Consider the following 16340-nt stretch of genomic DNA (forward strand, 5'->3'; position numbering starts at 1 on the left):
ATCTTTCCTTGTCTAAAAAGTTCTTTGCTGTTTTGCTCCATTTCGGTAATACCAAGAGAAATCTCATATTTGCAAAGCGCTACGCCACGCCAAGGCATACCACTCAACTGAAGCGAATGGGGAGTGTCAGTCTACCCTAGTCAGCGTTATTAGCATTTCGCCGCTGGTACTGCTAGTACTCGCGACTAACTAGGGACGTTTTGCTGGCCGCCTTCAGTTAGTTTTTGTTACTCTTTCAGTAACGCCATATTCTAACGAATAAGTACTTATGGTGATGGGAAAATGTCGCCAGAGTTACTCACAAGCAGAGCGGATTTGTACAGAGATATGCAGATCAACCACACAGGTCGGAACGCGGTATCAGTGGTTGAAGACTCAGATTCACAATGGTGGCAGGCGAAACCAACCAGTTTGTAGTATGTCAGAAGACACGTTACGAAACGACAAAAGTGCAATAAATCACGACCATTATTTCTCGCATAAAGAATAGCACGATATTCTACGACAGAATTCTGTATAACAGTTCTCTACATTCGCATCGCATCCATGTTCAACAGACTGTCAGGAAGGTAATCTCTATAAGTGAATTAGCTTCTGTACCTCGGTTTCTACGTCAAAGTTTAAACCGCACGGAAGCCAAACTGTAGCTGTTGAAGCTAAATTCAAATCTAACGGCGAGGAATATATTCACAATGTTCGTTATTGGTCGGAAGAAAACCCTCGTTGGTTATGCCAGCAAAATGCTAGCACGTCTGTTGTTAATTATCTCATCAAAAATATAAATTTATGTAATTAATTTTTTGTTTGTTTGCAGTCCTGGTGCAGCCCACACCACAATATCATAGCACGGCGCTAGAAAAGAAAAGACAAAATGCCGTAGCCCACATATAAAGTGGTCTATTGTGGGCAAACTGATAAAGCAGTTAATGTTGTCAAACAAGTCTGTATGACCAGGAAAGAACCAGAAATCGGATGAGAAGTTGAGCCCTTGGTGCTTGAAGAGCGATGTATCACAGTTGAGGGACTAGTGGAAAACTTGACAATAAGTCGTGGATCAGTAGATTATATCTTGCACAACGTTTTGATCATGAAATGGTCGCCACCAGCTGTATTTCGCGACAGCCCACACCATTACCAAAAGCACGATGAATCGAGACAGCAACGGAAACGTTGCAGCTGTGACAGACCAATCAAGAGGACTCCTCTAGCCCCCAAATCACCATGGACGAGTGCTGGGTGTATCACTATGACCCACAGACAAAGATCTAGATTCACCTTCGCTGAGAAAGGCGAAGATCCAACCATAATTGAGCAATTTTTAACAAAGAAAAATCACCAAATAGGCGTACTTTTTCGGAAGTTGTTATTTAATTTATACGACCAGTTTCAGCATTTCCGTAAGGCCATCGTCAGGTCCTTGCATATTAAAAACAAGTAGCATGTAGTGTATGTCAAGGTATGTCTCAGTTGACATTACAGAAAATGAAGTGAATAATAAAAGTCCTTAGAACTTACAAACTCATAGTTATGTCTCCTTGAGATTTAGAACAGTGAGGATGTTGCTGTTACCCTGTGGTGTGACTTGCTGTAATCAATTCGTTTGCATAGTTTTATTAGACTGTTGCATTTTTGACCCAAACTGACATATTACCCGGGTCAAATGTTGGGTAATTCTGTGTATCGTGACTGCAGCTCATTAGTTGCATTTTGGTTGGTTTAGTATAGTTGTAGGTTTGTGACCTTCACTTCACCATACACCTTACGGGAAATTTTATGGTGGTGTTCTTCCCATATACGCAAATTTTATTAGTTTTGAGGATATTTGATTCACATCGACCTGATAACAGGTGCGAGTTTTATGTTACGGGCTACTGTTGTGGGTCGCAAGTTTAACTGCGTGGCTAGAGATTCCTGGCATATATAGGCTTGTACTACTACTTTGGTTGTTTTATCCACTTCGTTTTCCTCATTATTTAGAAGTATTTGATTTAGTATTGATCTATTCCATGATTGGTTTATAGTATCAAGTCATTTAACAACTCCTTTTTCTCTCATAAATATTGCTCCTTTTTACACCATTATATTCATTAATTAGTGGGCTTTTTACTCTTATTGGTTTTCGCACATTCACCTTATTTTTTCACTTGTTCCACCCCCACACTACCTTTTGCGATACAGCTTGCTATGTATGTTTACCCCTCACTCGTTGTCAAGTGGAATATCATTCCGAAGTTTGGCAGGCAGCGAAAAACTTTCTGTGGGGCCGATCGTAGGGCCTCCCCGGTTCGTTTGATGAACAAGTTTCGGGCGTTATCTGTGGCTGACGAAGTCTCTGAGTCGGATGCAGTCGTCCACCCTGTTACAGAGGAAGCTTCTCGGCCCGCATAGTCTGAGCAATCACAGAGGGTGGGTTTGTTGGTAGTTGGGAACTCCAACGCTAGGCGCGTAATGGTGCCCCTTAGGAACATGGCTGCCAAGGAGGGGAAGGAAGCCAGTGTGCACTCCATGTGCATATCGGAGGGAGTCATGCCGGATGTGGAAAAGGTGCTTCCGGATGCCATGCAGAGTACAGGTGGTAGGCCATGTCGGTACCAATGACGTGTGTCGCTTTGGATCGGAGGAGATTTTCTCTGGTTCGGGGGCGAGAGGAATTGGTAATGACTGCCAGTCTTGTTTCCGAGATTAAGGCGGAGCTCACCATCTGCAGCATCTTCGACAGAACCGACTGTGGTCCTTTGGTGCAGAGCCGAGTGGAGGGTCAAAATCAGAGGCTCAGGCGGTTCTGTGACCGTGTAGGCTGCAGATTCCTTGACTTGCTCCATCGCGTGGTGGGTTTCCGGGTTCCGCTTGATAGGTCAGGAGTCCACTGCACACAGGAAGCGGCTACACGAGTAGCAGTGCCTGTGTGGAAGGGACTGGGTGGTTTTTTAGGCTAGAGGGTCTCAGGAACCACAGAAAGGGCGTCCGTCTAAAAGGGGGCAGGTAAAACACAGTAAGGCAGTTGTAGAAACGATCTGTATTGTAGTTGTAAATTGTCATAGCTGTGTTGGGAAAGAACCAGAGCTCCAAGCCATAATAGAAATCACTGAAGCTCAAATAGTTGTAGGTACAGAAAGCTGGCTAAAGCCGGAAATAAGTTAAGCCGAAATTTTTTCAAACGATCTAACAGCGTTCAGAAAGGATAGATTAAATACAGTTGATGGTGGAGTATTTATTGTTGTCAGAAGTAGTTTGCCTTGTAGTGAAATTGAAGTAGATAGTTCCTGCGAAATAGTATGAGTAGAGGTTATACTTGACAATCGGACTAAACTATTAATTGGATCGTTTTACCGACCCCCCGCTTAAAGAAGATATAGTTGCTGAACAGTTCAAAGAAAACTTGAGTCTCATTTCAAACAGGTACCCCACTCATACAATTATAGTCGGTGGTGACTACAGTCTAACCTCGATATGCTGAAAAATTATTCATTTAAAGTCGGCGGCAGGCATAAACGTCATCCGAAATGGTACTGAATGCTTTCTCAAAAAATTATTTTTAATAATTAGTTCATGAGCCTACTGGAAGCGTAAATGGTTGCGAAAGCGTACCTGACCTCTTAGCAACAAATAATCCTGGACAAATAGGGAGTATCATGACGAATACAGGGATTAGCGACCACAAGGCAGTTGCTGCTAGGCTGAATACCGTAACACCCACAACCATCAAAAAGAAACGCAAAGTACATCTATTTAAAAAAGCTGATAAAAATGCTCTTAACGTCTTTTTAAGAGACAGTCTCCACTCCTTCCGATCTGAAAAATGGTTCAAATGGCTCTGAGCACTATGGGACTTAACATCTGAGGTCATCAGTCCCTTAGAACTTAAAACTACTTAAACCTAACTAACCTAAGGACATCACACACATCCATGCCAGAGGCAGGATTCGAACCTGCGACCGTAGCAGTAGTGCGGTTCCGGACTGAAGCGCCTAGAACCGCTCGGCCACCGCGGTCGGCTCCTTCCGATCTGATCACGTAAGCGTAGAAAAGATGTGGAATGATTTGAAAGAGATAGTATCGACGGCAATTGAGAGATATGTGCCACATAAATTAATAAGTGATGGTACTGATTCCCCATGGTACACAAAAGGGTCAGATCGCTTTTGCAGAAGCAACGTTAAAAGCGTGCTAAATGTAAAAGAACGCAAAATCCCGAAGGTTGACAAAGTTTTGCAGGAGTTCGAAATATAGCGCGTGCTTCAATGCGAGATGCTTTTAATAATTTCCACAAGAAAACTCTGTCTCTGAATCTGGTAGAAAACTCAAAGAGATTCTGGTAATATACAAAGCACACCAGTGGCAAGACGAAATCAATACCTTCACTGCGCGATAACAACGGCGAGGTCACTGATAATAGTGCCACCAAAGCAGAGATATTAAACACGGTTTTCCGAAACTCCTTCACCAAAGAAGACGAAGTAAATATTTCCGAATTCCAATCAAGAACATCTGCGAACATGAGAAACATAGAAGGTGTAGCAAAGCAGCTTAAATCACTTAATAAAGGCAAAGGCTTCCGATCCAGATGGTATACCAGCCTGGTTCCTTTCAGAGTACGCAGATGTAATAGCTCCATATTTAGCAATTATATACAACCGCTCGCTCACAGAAAGTTCCGTACCTAAAGACTGGAAAGTTTCTGAAGTCGCATCAATACCCAAAAAGGGAAATAGGAGTAATCCGCTGAATTACAGGCCCATATCACTAATGTCGATTTGCAGTAGGGTTTTGGAACATACACTGTATTCGAACATTATGAAGTACCTCGATGAAAACGGTTTACCGACACATAGTCAGCACAGATTCAGAAAATATCGTTCATGCGGAACACACCTAGCTTTTTATACGCATGAAGTAATGAGAGGTATCGACAGGGGACGTGAAATTGACTCCACATTTTTAGATTTTCAAAGGGCTTTCTACACCGTTCCTCATAAGCGTTTTCTATCTAAACTGCGTGCCTATGGAATATCGCCTCAGTTGTGTGACTGGATGCGTGATTTCCTGTCAGAAAGGTCACAGTTCGTAGTAATAGACGGAAAGTCATCGAGTAAAGCAGAAGTAATATCCGGCGTTCCCCAAGTAAGTGTTATAAGCCCTCTATTGTTCCTGGTCTGTATTAACGACATAGGAGACAATCTCTTAAAAAATCTCTTAAAAAATGGCTCTGAGCACTATGCGACTTAACTTCTGAGGTCATGAGTCGCCTAGAACTTAGAACTAATTAAACCTAACTAACCTAAGGACATCACACACATCCATGCCCGAGGCAGGATTCGAACCTGCGACCGTAGCGGCCGCTCGGCTCCAGACTGTAGCGCCTAGAACCGCACAGCCACTCCGACCGGCCGAGTAGCCATCTTAGATTATTTGCAGATGATGCTGTCATTTACTGTCTTGTAAAGTCATCAGATGACCAAAACGACTTGTAAAATGATTTAGATAAGATATCTGTGTGGTGCGAACAGTGGCAATTGTCCCCGAATAAAGAAAAGTGTGAAGTTATTCACGCGAGTACTAAAAGAAATTCACTAAATTTCAATTAGGCGTTAAGGCACACAAATCTGAAGGCTGTAAATTCAACTAAATACACTCCTGGAAATGGAAAAAAGAACACATTGACACCGGTGTGTCAGACCCACCATACTTGCTCCGGACACTGCGAGAGGGCTGTACAAGCAATGATCACACGCACGGCACAGCGGACACACCAGGAACCGCGGTGTTGGCCGTCGAATGGCGCTAGCTGCGCAGCATTTGTGCACCGCCGCCGTCAGTGTCAGCCAGTTTGCCGTGGCATACGGAGCTCCATCGCAGTCTTTAACACTGGTAGCATGCCGCGACAGCGTGGACGTGAACCGTATGTGCAGTTGACGGACTTTGAGCGAGGGCGTATAGTGGGCATGCGGGAGGCCGGGTGGACGTACCGCCGAATTGCTCAACACGTGGGGCGTGAGGTCTCCACAGTACATCGATGTTGTCGCCAGTGGTCGGCGGAAGGTGCACGTGCCCGTCGACCTGGGACCGGACCGCAGCGACGCACGGATGCACGCCAAGACCGTAGGATCCTACGCAGTGCCGTAGGGGACCGCACCGCCACTTCCCAGCAAATTAGGGACACTGTTGCTCCTGGGGTATCGGCGAGGACCATTCGCAACCGTCTCCATGAAGCTGGGCTACGGTCCCACACACCGTTAGGCCGTCTTCCGCTCACGCCCCAACATCGTGCAGCCCGCCTCCAGTGGTGTCGCGACAGGCGTGAATGGAGGGACGAATGGAGACGTGTCGTCTTCAGCGATGAGAGTCGCTTCTGCCTTGGTGCCAATGATGGTCGTATGCGTGTTTGGCGCCGTGCAGGAGAGCGCCACAATCAGGACTGCATACGACCGAGGCACACAGGGCCAACACCCGGCATCATGGTGTGGGGAGCGATCTCCTACACTGGCCGTACACCACTGGTGATCGTCGAGGGGACACTGAATAGTGCACGGTACATCCAAACCGTCATCGAACCCATCGTTCTACCATTCCTAGACCGGCAAGGGAACTTGCTGTTCCAACAGGACAGTGCACGTCCGCATGTATCCCGTGCCACCCAACGTGCTCTAGAAGCACCCTGGCCAGCAAGATCTCCGGATCTGTCCCCCATTGAGCATGTTTGGGACTGGATGAAGCGTCGTCTCACGCGGTCTGCACGTCCAGCACGAACGCTGGTCCAACTGAGGCGCCAGGTGGAAATGGCATGGCAAGCCGTTCCACAGGACTACATCCAGCATCTCTACGATCGTCTCCATGGGAGAATAGCAGCCTGCATTGCTGTGAAAGGTGGACATACACTGTACTAGTGCCGACATTGTGCATGCTCTGTTGCCTGTGTTTATGTGCCTGTGGTTCTGTCAGTGTGATCATGTGATGTATCTGACCCCAGGAATGTGTCAATAAAGTTTCCCCTTCCTGGGACAATGAATTCACGGTGTTCTTATTTCAATTTCCAGGAGCGTACTTAGGGATTACAATTACAAATAATCTAAATTGGATCTACTAAAGAGACTGCTTACACTACACTTGTCCACCCTATTCTGGAGTATTGCTATGCGGTGTAGGATCCACATCAGGTGGGACTGACGGATGATATTGGAAAAGTTCAATGAAGGGCGGCTCGTTTTGTATTATCGCGTTGCGACGGGATCTTCTCATGAAATTTCTATAACCAGTTTTCTTCTCCGATTGCGAAAACATTGTGTTGCCACCCACCTGCATAGGGAGAAATGGTCATCACGATAAAATAAGAGAAATTAGGGCTCGCACAGAAAAATTTAAGTGCTCGTTTTTCCCATTCACCGTTCGAGAGTGGAACGGTAGAGAGACAGCTTGAAGCTGGTTCATTGAACCCTCTGCCAGGCACTTAATTGTGAATAGCAGAGTAATCACGTAGATATAAATGTAGATATAGATGTAGACGTTTAGATGGGTTTCGTCATTCCATAAACGACACGATAGTGTGACATCTTATATTACCAAGGGAACAGTAATTACATAGTCAGCTCATATTTTCGGTAGACTCCCCTTGATTAATATGGCACTTGGGAGTCCCTGTTTGTTCCTTCGATCATCAAGTAATTGATATGTAAGGATCACCAAGACACATCTTTTTATTTTTTTTGTGTGGTATATAATATTATGCCTTCTAGGTATTTTATAGGTACTCCTTGCAAGTTCTTTGCTTGTTGTTATTCACTTAGTAATTTGTCGGACGATGGGTTATACCTGTGGTTGCGTTTCTGGTAATGTGACAGATAATTTTGATATATCACTAGTATTGATAATACTGTCATTAGATGAGCGCACTATTTTAAACTCCATTGGTTATATCGCGATGTTTTTGTTTGAATGAGGATAGGTTTACAAAATTAACAATATCAGGCCCAGTTAGTTCAACTAGTCATCTTATCCACACCATTTATACAGGGTACGTCAAAAAAATGTATACACACTTTGAAGTGTCATAGAAAATTTATTTCCTGTTCTACAATGTTAAATTTCTGGAAATGGAAAGCTTTAAGTCCAATTGGAAAAATAAATGTACTTTGCAAATGTGATTAATGTTCAAACTGCCCGCATCTCGTGGTCGTGCGGTAGCGTTCTCGCTTCCCACACCCGGGTTCCCGGGTTCGATTCCCGGCGGGGTCAGGGATTTTCTCTGCCTCGTGATGGCTGGGTGTTGTGTGATGTCCTTAGGTTAGTTAGGTTTAAGTAGTTCTAAGTTCTAGGGGACTGATGACCTCAGATGTTAAGTCCCATAGTGCTCAGAGCCATTTGAACCATTTTGTTCAAACTGGTGGCCTTCAGCATCAATACATTTCTGAGTACGAGTCACCACTGATTCCGTACATTGTACCAAAGTGTCCAATGAGATTTCTGTACACACTACCTGAACCTCATTCCAAAGTGTGTCCAGGTTACGTGGTTTACATTTGTACACCTCATCTTTTACTGTGCCCCATAAGAAGAAATCCAGCGGCGTGAGGTCTGGAGAGCGTGCAGGAAGCTCGATTGGTCCCCTGCGTCCTATCCACTGGCCTGGCACATTGTGATCCAGGTATGCTCGTACATCCCTATTATAGTGCGGCGGGGGGCCATCTTGTTGGAAATAAAACTCATAATTACCGTATAATGCGCGAATAGTGGGGAATATGGAGTCAGCAAGCATTGTTAGGTACGTTTCTCCAGTAACAGTACCTTCAAAGCGGAAAGGCCCAATGAGTCCCCTTGCAGACAAACCACACCACACATTTACACCAGGCAAATTCACAGCCTTTTCAACTGTAATGTGAGGATTATCTTCAGCCCAGTACACACAATTATGCCTACTGACAGTTCCATCGAATTTGAACTGGGCTCCATCCGACCAAATTATGCTACCCATAAATCCCAGTTTACGTCTCACCATCTCCTGAACCCATTCACAAAATTCTAACCTTCGATCTGGATCGTCGTCACTTAGCTGTTGCACCAGCCTTGGAATGTACACACAAAACTTGCCTTTCTTCAGAATGCGTAGCACACTTCTAGCACTCACATTACTCTCACGTGCCGCTTGCCTTGAAGATTTTTGAGGCGAACGCTGAAACAGTTCCAAGACCGCAGTTGTGGAATCATCACTTGTAGCTGTACGAGGTCGCCCTGATCGACCTTTATGCACATCACACACTGTTCCATGAACTTCGAATTTGTCTCGTAGACGTGTAATTGTTAACCTTGAAGGTGGTTCCGTACCATACACACTTCTCCACTGTCTTCGAACTGCATCTACATTCTCAAACTTCCAGTACCACTTAATTATCTGCTTCCGCGCTTCAAAGCTCAAACGCACGTCCGCCATGTTGCAGTTACTTCTTTGCCACTGCTGCCACCTGTTGAAGAAACATAACATTACTTTCTCACAGATATTTAACCTTGTAGAAAGGGAAATAAATTGTATATGACAGTTCAAAGTGTGTATACATTTTTTTGACGCACCCTGTATTTTGAACTACAAGACCGTCACAGCCAGTGATACACCATCGTCTTTATAGAAACAGGAAATCATGTAAGAAGTGGAGGTGGTGCCCGAATACCGGAGTAGCACAATCGAAGGAATAGTGGAAAACGTGAAAATCACTCATGGATCAGTTTTCGACATCTTCCTCGGAGTTTTGAACTCGACAAAGGCGACCGCCCGCTGGTTTCTGTGACTGTTCGCGCCCATTCCAAAAGCTCACTGAAGCGAGACAGCGTCGGAAATTTTGCAGCTATATCGGGCTAATATAAATATTTCATTAGCCGCCAAATCACCATGGTCGAGTCGTGGGTGCCCATCTATGACTCCGGTACAAAGGAGCAACGCAAGCAGCGGAAACATGTGTATCCCCATCGCCGAGAAAGCTGGAACAGCGACCTACTCGTATATAAACAACATAGACTGGCGTAGGCGCCGCCATATTTGAAGCCAACTGAAAACTTTGCCGCCATGTTTTGCAATGTCAGGTTGGGAACTAGTCGTCTGCTGGCACGGGATCATATTTCGTTTGTTTTTAGTATACAACAGCATTTGCTGCTACCAGTCGCAGAAACGACCCGTTTCGGGAAATGATCCCGAAAATGAAGTGTGTTTGTCGTGTACTGCGTCATCAAGAGCGAGATATTTGCGATGTTCGAGCTCCTGCATTATTTTATTGACATTGCTGTAAAATCAACAAGCGTATTTTTGTAATTACAGATGCATCTTTCCGTATAGACAGAAACGAATTCGTTTATAACCTTTACATTCGTTTATTCTATTTCTGACTCAAATGACATTTCACCTTTTGAGGTACTGTCTTGCATATTCATCAGAGGTATCTTCAACAGGTCGTTGGTATTTATAATAAAAGCAAATGATGAGTAAATAAAGATTTAAAAACGTGCTTCGAATTCCTAATTATCGTTGTTGTTGAAGAGGAAACGCTCTTCGTATTCCTAATTATTGTTGTCGTTGAGGAGAACTGCATATATGTAGGCAGGGTTTTTATTCTTATAGAGTTATGTCATTTTTGTGTGGCTTTGAGCAGTTGTAATGGAAGCTAGGACAGTCGTGTTTTACATCATATTGCGTTAGGATATTTGTTTCTAGGAAAAGAGCAAACACGATATCCCCTACGATCAGTTTATTTACGATGAATATTAATATAATTGCGTAACCTCCTCTATGATTCAGCATCCTACAGGACACCGTAAATCTCATATCAGCCAAATACTGTCATTGTATAAAACAAATCTTACTGTTTAACAAGCAAAATCATTGTTTTTAGCGAAGAAGGCTTTTAAGCACCATTTGATAGTGGATAAAGTGAAACCGTAACGTATTGTTGTGTGTCGTGCACTGAGATAAAAAACAAATATCTACTGGCCACCTAATATTGCTCTTATAAGGCTTATACGAATAAAAAGAAATGAAACAACAAACGTTTATGATGTACAGTAACTGAAAAGTTCAATAATAAAAAACATTGGCGGTTACCTAGGCCTACAGTTGTTCCACGGTAAAATGTATCTAAGGCGATATTTCTACATTAAGTAGGACAATTTACAAGAAAGGGCCGTAATTGCCTTTTAAACAGAATTAAAATTATGTACATTTGTCATACCTGTTTTCCTCTTCCCTTCATTGTTTAGTTTTGCACAAATGATGTAACCCACAAGTGAAGTGCCGGTAACCTTAGAACAACAGCTTTATTAGAATAGACTAATAACACTCCTCTCCAAATTCAGAGGAAACTATTAGGTGACCAAAACCAGTGAACAAACTCTGTCTACAGACATGAAGGAATTAAAGACACTAGCTGCCTGTGGGCATTCATTTATAACAATGGTTCAAGTTGAAAATATATACCGGACTGGGATTCAAACCAGAATTTTGAACTTCCCCCATTGCTATAAATCAAAGGCTACAAGCCGCTCATGTCTTTAATTCCTTTGTGCCTTGATTGATACAAGCTGCAGGATCAAAATGGCGTCTGCTTTTTAGGACATATCGAAAAGAAGACACCACATATATAAACTAGGTCTATGTCCCAACATTCTCAATACATCTCACCTATTGACGTTTGACGACTTTTTAATATCCTTTCTGCCACTTTGAACATTAACTGGGCATGATTCATAATTTAGACTAAAATAATTCCACGTTAGATTTCGATCACAAAAGAAAGATAATGTTGTATCAGGATGTTTATTGAGGTCGTTGTGTTATACCCACCTTGTTAACAAGTTGAGTGTGTTGACGTTACAAAATTATATACCTCTTTGCGCTAAACCTAACCACCATCGGGGAAAGGTGGTGCTGAGTGGTTTTTTTGGGATGCCATGATATAGTGCTAACATACTATGCTCGTAAGGGAAACCGTCACAGGAGCATTCTAACGAAATCTACCGTGAAGGCTGCACGAGGGTGTCAAGTTGAAGTGTTGCTGGAGGCTGTCCAAGGGAGTGTTTATAACAAATGACAGCGCCCCAACTATTTTTCAGCGGGAACAGTCATTCATGCTGCTGCTTTTGACTACTAAATTTTCCCTTCCGTCTCCCTTATCCTAGTGACACGACATGCAGCGATTTCTTCCTGTTTTCTTGCATAAAAAAGAATTAGTGAACTTCCGGTGTGAACGTACAGCTCTACAACAAAAGTCTCCTACAAGTAATGCACAGCATGGAACAGTGTGCTTCAGTCCAGAGTGAATGTGTAGGAAAGGATCAAATTTAAAGGTCACAGCTTGAAATTTTGAGGTGCTAATCGAAGTTTTATGACTACCCTCGTAGAATGATCGACTGCTGTGCTAGTACGACAATGTATTTCAGTTAGGCACCAAATCATCACAAGCTCACGGATTACTGTCGATTAATCTTGAAATACCGGTAGTTTAATGCGAACGAACTTTACCTCTAAATATAGCTCAACGTACATCTTGCAATCTTTACAGACATGGAGGTGAAACAGACTAAGATACAATCCACGTGGTAGATTACCGGTCGTTAGTCTGGTAAGCCAGCCAGCCTAGAGTAATTTTTCGGCTGTTTTCCATGATCACTTAGGCAAAGGGCGGGCTGTCGCCGTCACAGAAAATACGATACATCAACTTTTAAAATACGATTACGCACAGAACAAAGTTCAAACGATTCACTAGTAGATGACGTACACGATTTTCCTCAGTTAGGTTATCTGAAGAAGTGTGGCGACAGGAAGGCCATCCGGTCTTAAAGTTCAGTACAATGGAATTGTCAAGTAGCGTAACACAGCTGATCCCAACCTTGGCGATAAACGCTAGAAAAGTGAGAGATTGTGAACGTAATTAGCTGCAGTCTTCCTGTCGGTTAGAATCGTCTCTCTGTCACTTATCTCGTTATCTGATCACACAGACCTCATATAAACACAGATTCCCCGCCATAACGCCAGTCAGAGCACAAGGTACATCACTGCAAGCTGCCTAAATCAGCCACGTGAAGATATCTTGGGACTGCACGTGGTAAGCATCTGACAAATACATGTCCTCAGCAAACGCTGTTTTAGGTGTTGTACACTAGTTGCGTATGGTGGAAAGGATCCGAATATGCAGACGGATCTGAAGGTGTAGCCTTCGTATGTCTTCCTGATACAGTAACGGAGCTTGGGAGCTTAGAGATCACTTCATGGCTAGTTAACAACTCGTGTACAGTTCCTTCTATAGCCCAGTATGTCTGTGTTTGACTGCCTGTATAATATAACATTTGAATCTGCTTGGACATTCCAAACAATACGATTCTAGTTTCTTCTTAACTTCTTTCTTTTTTTTCGATCTCGTTATCATTGCGCTGCAGCAGGTTTTTGGTCACTGATACCAGATCTTTATTTAATTGAAAAACCCTTAGGATTCTGAACCCACTATCGCATGGTATTGCTATATGGCAACAAACCGTAATTTTACGTATAATGTTATGGAAACCACTCGTATAAGTATGATGTTGCCGCCTGGAAACACACACAGTCGGGCTGCACCGAGCTAGACTGTGTTTACCGTCATTATGTCGGCAGAAACAGTTGAAAATCTCTGCTGAAGATCGAGTGTACGTAAACACACGCGAAAGCAGTTGAAACAATGATTTATATCTGCCACTTAGATCATATCTATTTCGATTTTGAGGCATCGTCGCCCAACACCGAAGGTAGAGTGCTGGGAAGGTTAAAAGTCGGTCGTAGAGTGACTAAAATTGGGCAGTCCACCAAGATGTGCACGACAGTCAGAAGGGAGCAACAGCGACATTGTGGTGGGTCCTCGCGACAGTGAGGCCAATGCGGAGCCGGCAAAGGACAACTGACTCCCTGCGAGAAGCTCGCATGGATGACCGCCACACATTCGTCGTCTCCTTAATAGCACGAAGTTTATTTGATGTGCTCAGGGTGCACCATTCAGTGTCCCAAATCGCGAAAGCTTTGCGGTGGAAGACTGCTCGCAAATCGGTCTCCGGGAGGCCAATGTCCAGAGATGGTTTACTGGTGGCCGTTTGGCCAGGCGGTCAACATGTTCACTGCCCGGTATCCCGACATGGCCTGGAGTCCAAATAAAGATCACTGATCGGCCACTAGTGCAGAGGGCATAAAGAGACTCATGGATTAACAGTACCAAAGGATGCTTAGGGAAGCACTCGTCGAGAGCTTGTAGGCTGTTTAAGGAGTCACTACAAATGACGATGGACTCACCAGAGCAGGAGCGGATATGTTCAAGAGCGCGAAATATGGCAATCAGCTCTGCAGTGAATACACCAGCAAGGAGCGTTGTTCCGTATGGCCAACGTGAGCGTAAGCGAAGCCAACAAGACCGTCGACCCGTGATCCATCTGTGTAGATTATTTCTGAGTCCCCAAACTCGCCAAGAACAGAGAGAAAATTCCGGCCGAAGACCTAAGGTGGGACTGAGCCTCTGGGACCAAGCGATAGGTCGAGCCGAAGACGTTTTATCCTCCATCGGACAGTTTGCCATTGGCGAGTATAGCGTGAATCATCTTACAGCAAAGCATCCAGGCAGGAGTAGAGAGCGTTATGATGTGGAGAAGGTTTTCGCGGCCTTTCCTAGGTAATCTAGTCATTCTGGAAGCCACAGTGGATCAACACAAGTGTGCTCTCCTCCTTGGGGATCATGTCCACCCCTACATCCCTACATGCAGTTTTCTTTTTCTCGGCACTATTGCATCTACCAACAGGACAACGCAACTCGTCACATAGGTCGCGGTGTACGTCTATGGTTCGTAGAGTACCAACCGAGAGTCTATGGGACCACTGTTCGCGCCATAGACCCTCAACCGAGAAATCTGGGACAGGTGGCCACGGCACTTATGTCAGCATGGTTCCATATATCTTTCGGTACCTTCCAGAACCTCATTCTTACCGCACGTCTGCGCTGCCAATGGTGCTTACTCAGGCACCTGAATAGGTGCTCACATTAACGTGTCTAGACCGTGTGTTTCTTACATCATTTATTGCCAACAAACACGCAAAATAACATTGCATTCTTACTCTGTGTTTCTTTTTTCAGTTCAGCTCCCCATGTGGTAACTATTGAAAGGAGACTCGTTGTAAACCTTCCTCACCAGTCGCATACCACACCCTTGTGGCACACCTGATGTACCTTACACGTTTGACGATTGCTCCCCGTTAAGAGAGACGCGCTGAGCTCCATTTGCCAGGCAGTCCTCTGTCCAACCACGAAGGTGTAGTAGAGTATACAAAACAAGATCGCTGACTGTGGTGGGGTTGGCGCTCGTGCTTCATGCTTCAACGTCAACCAATCACTTAATGCGCTTTTGCATACGTCTCTACGGCAATAGTGTTATCACAGGTCAGCAGACGACTGGTTGCTTCGTCTGCAGCTGTCGAAGCTTCGCAGGTGGAAGTCCGCATCAGCGCTGCCAATTGTTAAGCGTCTTCTTTTTACCGACTCTTAAACAGATTGCTGTCCCCAAGCTTGTATTCGCGTTTGTAATAAAACGTCCATAGCAAGCAGCATATGACAGCGCTGTATTCCAGCCTATCTATTCCAACAAAATGCAGCTCAAAGGCAATGTGGACCTGACTTACATTTTTACTAAATAACATAAAAAATTATATGTTATTTTTTGATATAAACACTAAATCAGTGAATCAGTCATTGGAAATATATACACTACTGGCCATTAAAATTGCTACAACACGAAGATGACGTGCTATAGACGCGAAATTTAACAGAAAGGAAGAAGATGCTATGATATGCAAATGATTAGCTTTTCAGAGCATTCGCACAAGGTTGGCACCGGTGGCGACACCTACAACGTGCTGACATGAGGAAAGTTTCCAACCGATTTCTCATACACAAACAACAGTTGACCGGCGTTGTCTGGTGAAACGTTGTTGTGATGCCTCGTGTAAGGAGGAGAAATGTGTACCTTCACGTTTCCGATTTTGATAAAGGTCGGATTGTAGCCTATCGCGATTCGGTTTATCGTATCGCGACATTGCTGCTCGCGTTGGTCGAGATCCAATGACTGTTAGCAGAATAAGGAATCGGTGGGTTCAGGTGGGTAATACGGAACGCCGTGCTGGATCCCAACGGCCTCGTATCACTAGCAGTCGAGATGACAAGCATCTTATCCGCATGGCTGTAACGGATCGTGCAGCCACGTCTCGATCCCTGAGTCAAAAGATGGGGACGTTTACAGGACAACAACCATCTGTACGAACAGTTCGACGACGTTTGCAGCAGCATAGACTATCAGCTCGG

Source organism: Schistocerca americana, chromosome 5, assembly GCF_021461395.2.
Source record: "Schistocerca americana isolate TAMUIC-IGC-003095 chromosome 5, iqSchAmer2.1, whole genome shotgun sequence".
Lineage (NCBI taxonomy): Eukaryota > Metazoa > Arthropoda > Insecta > Orthoptera > Acrididae > Schistocerca > Schistocerca americana.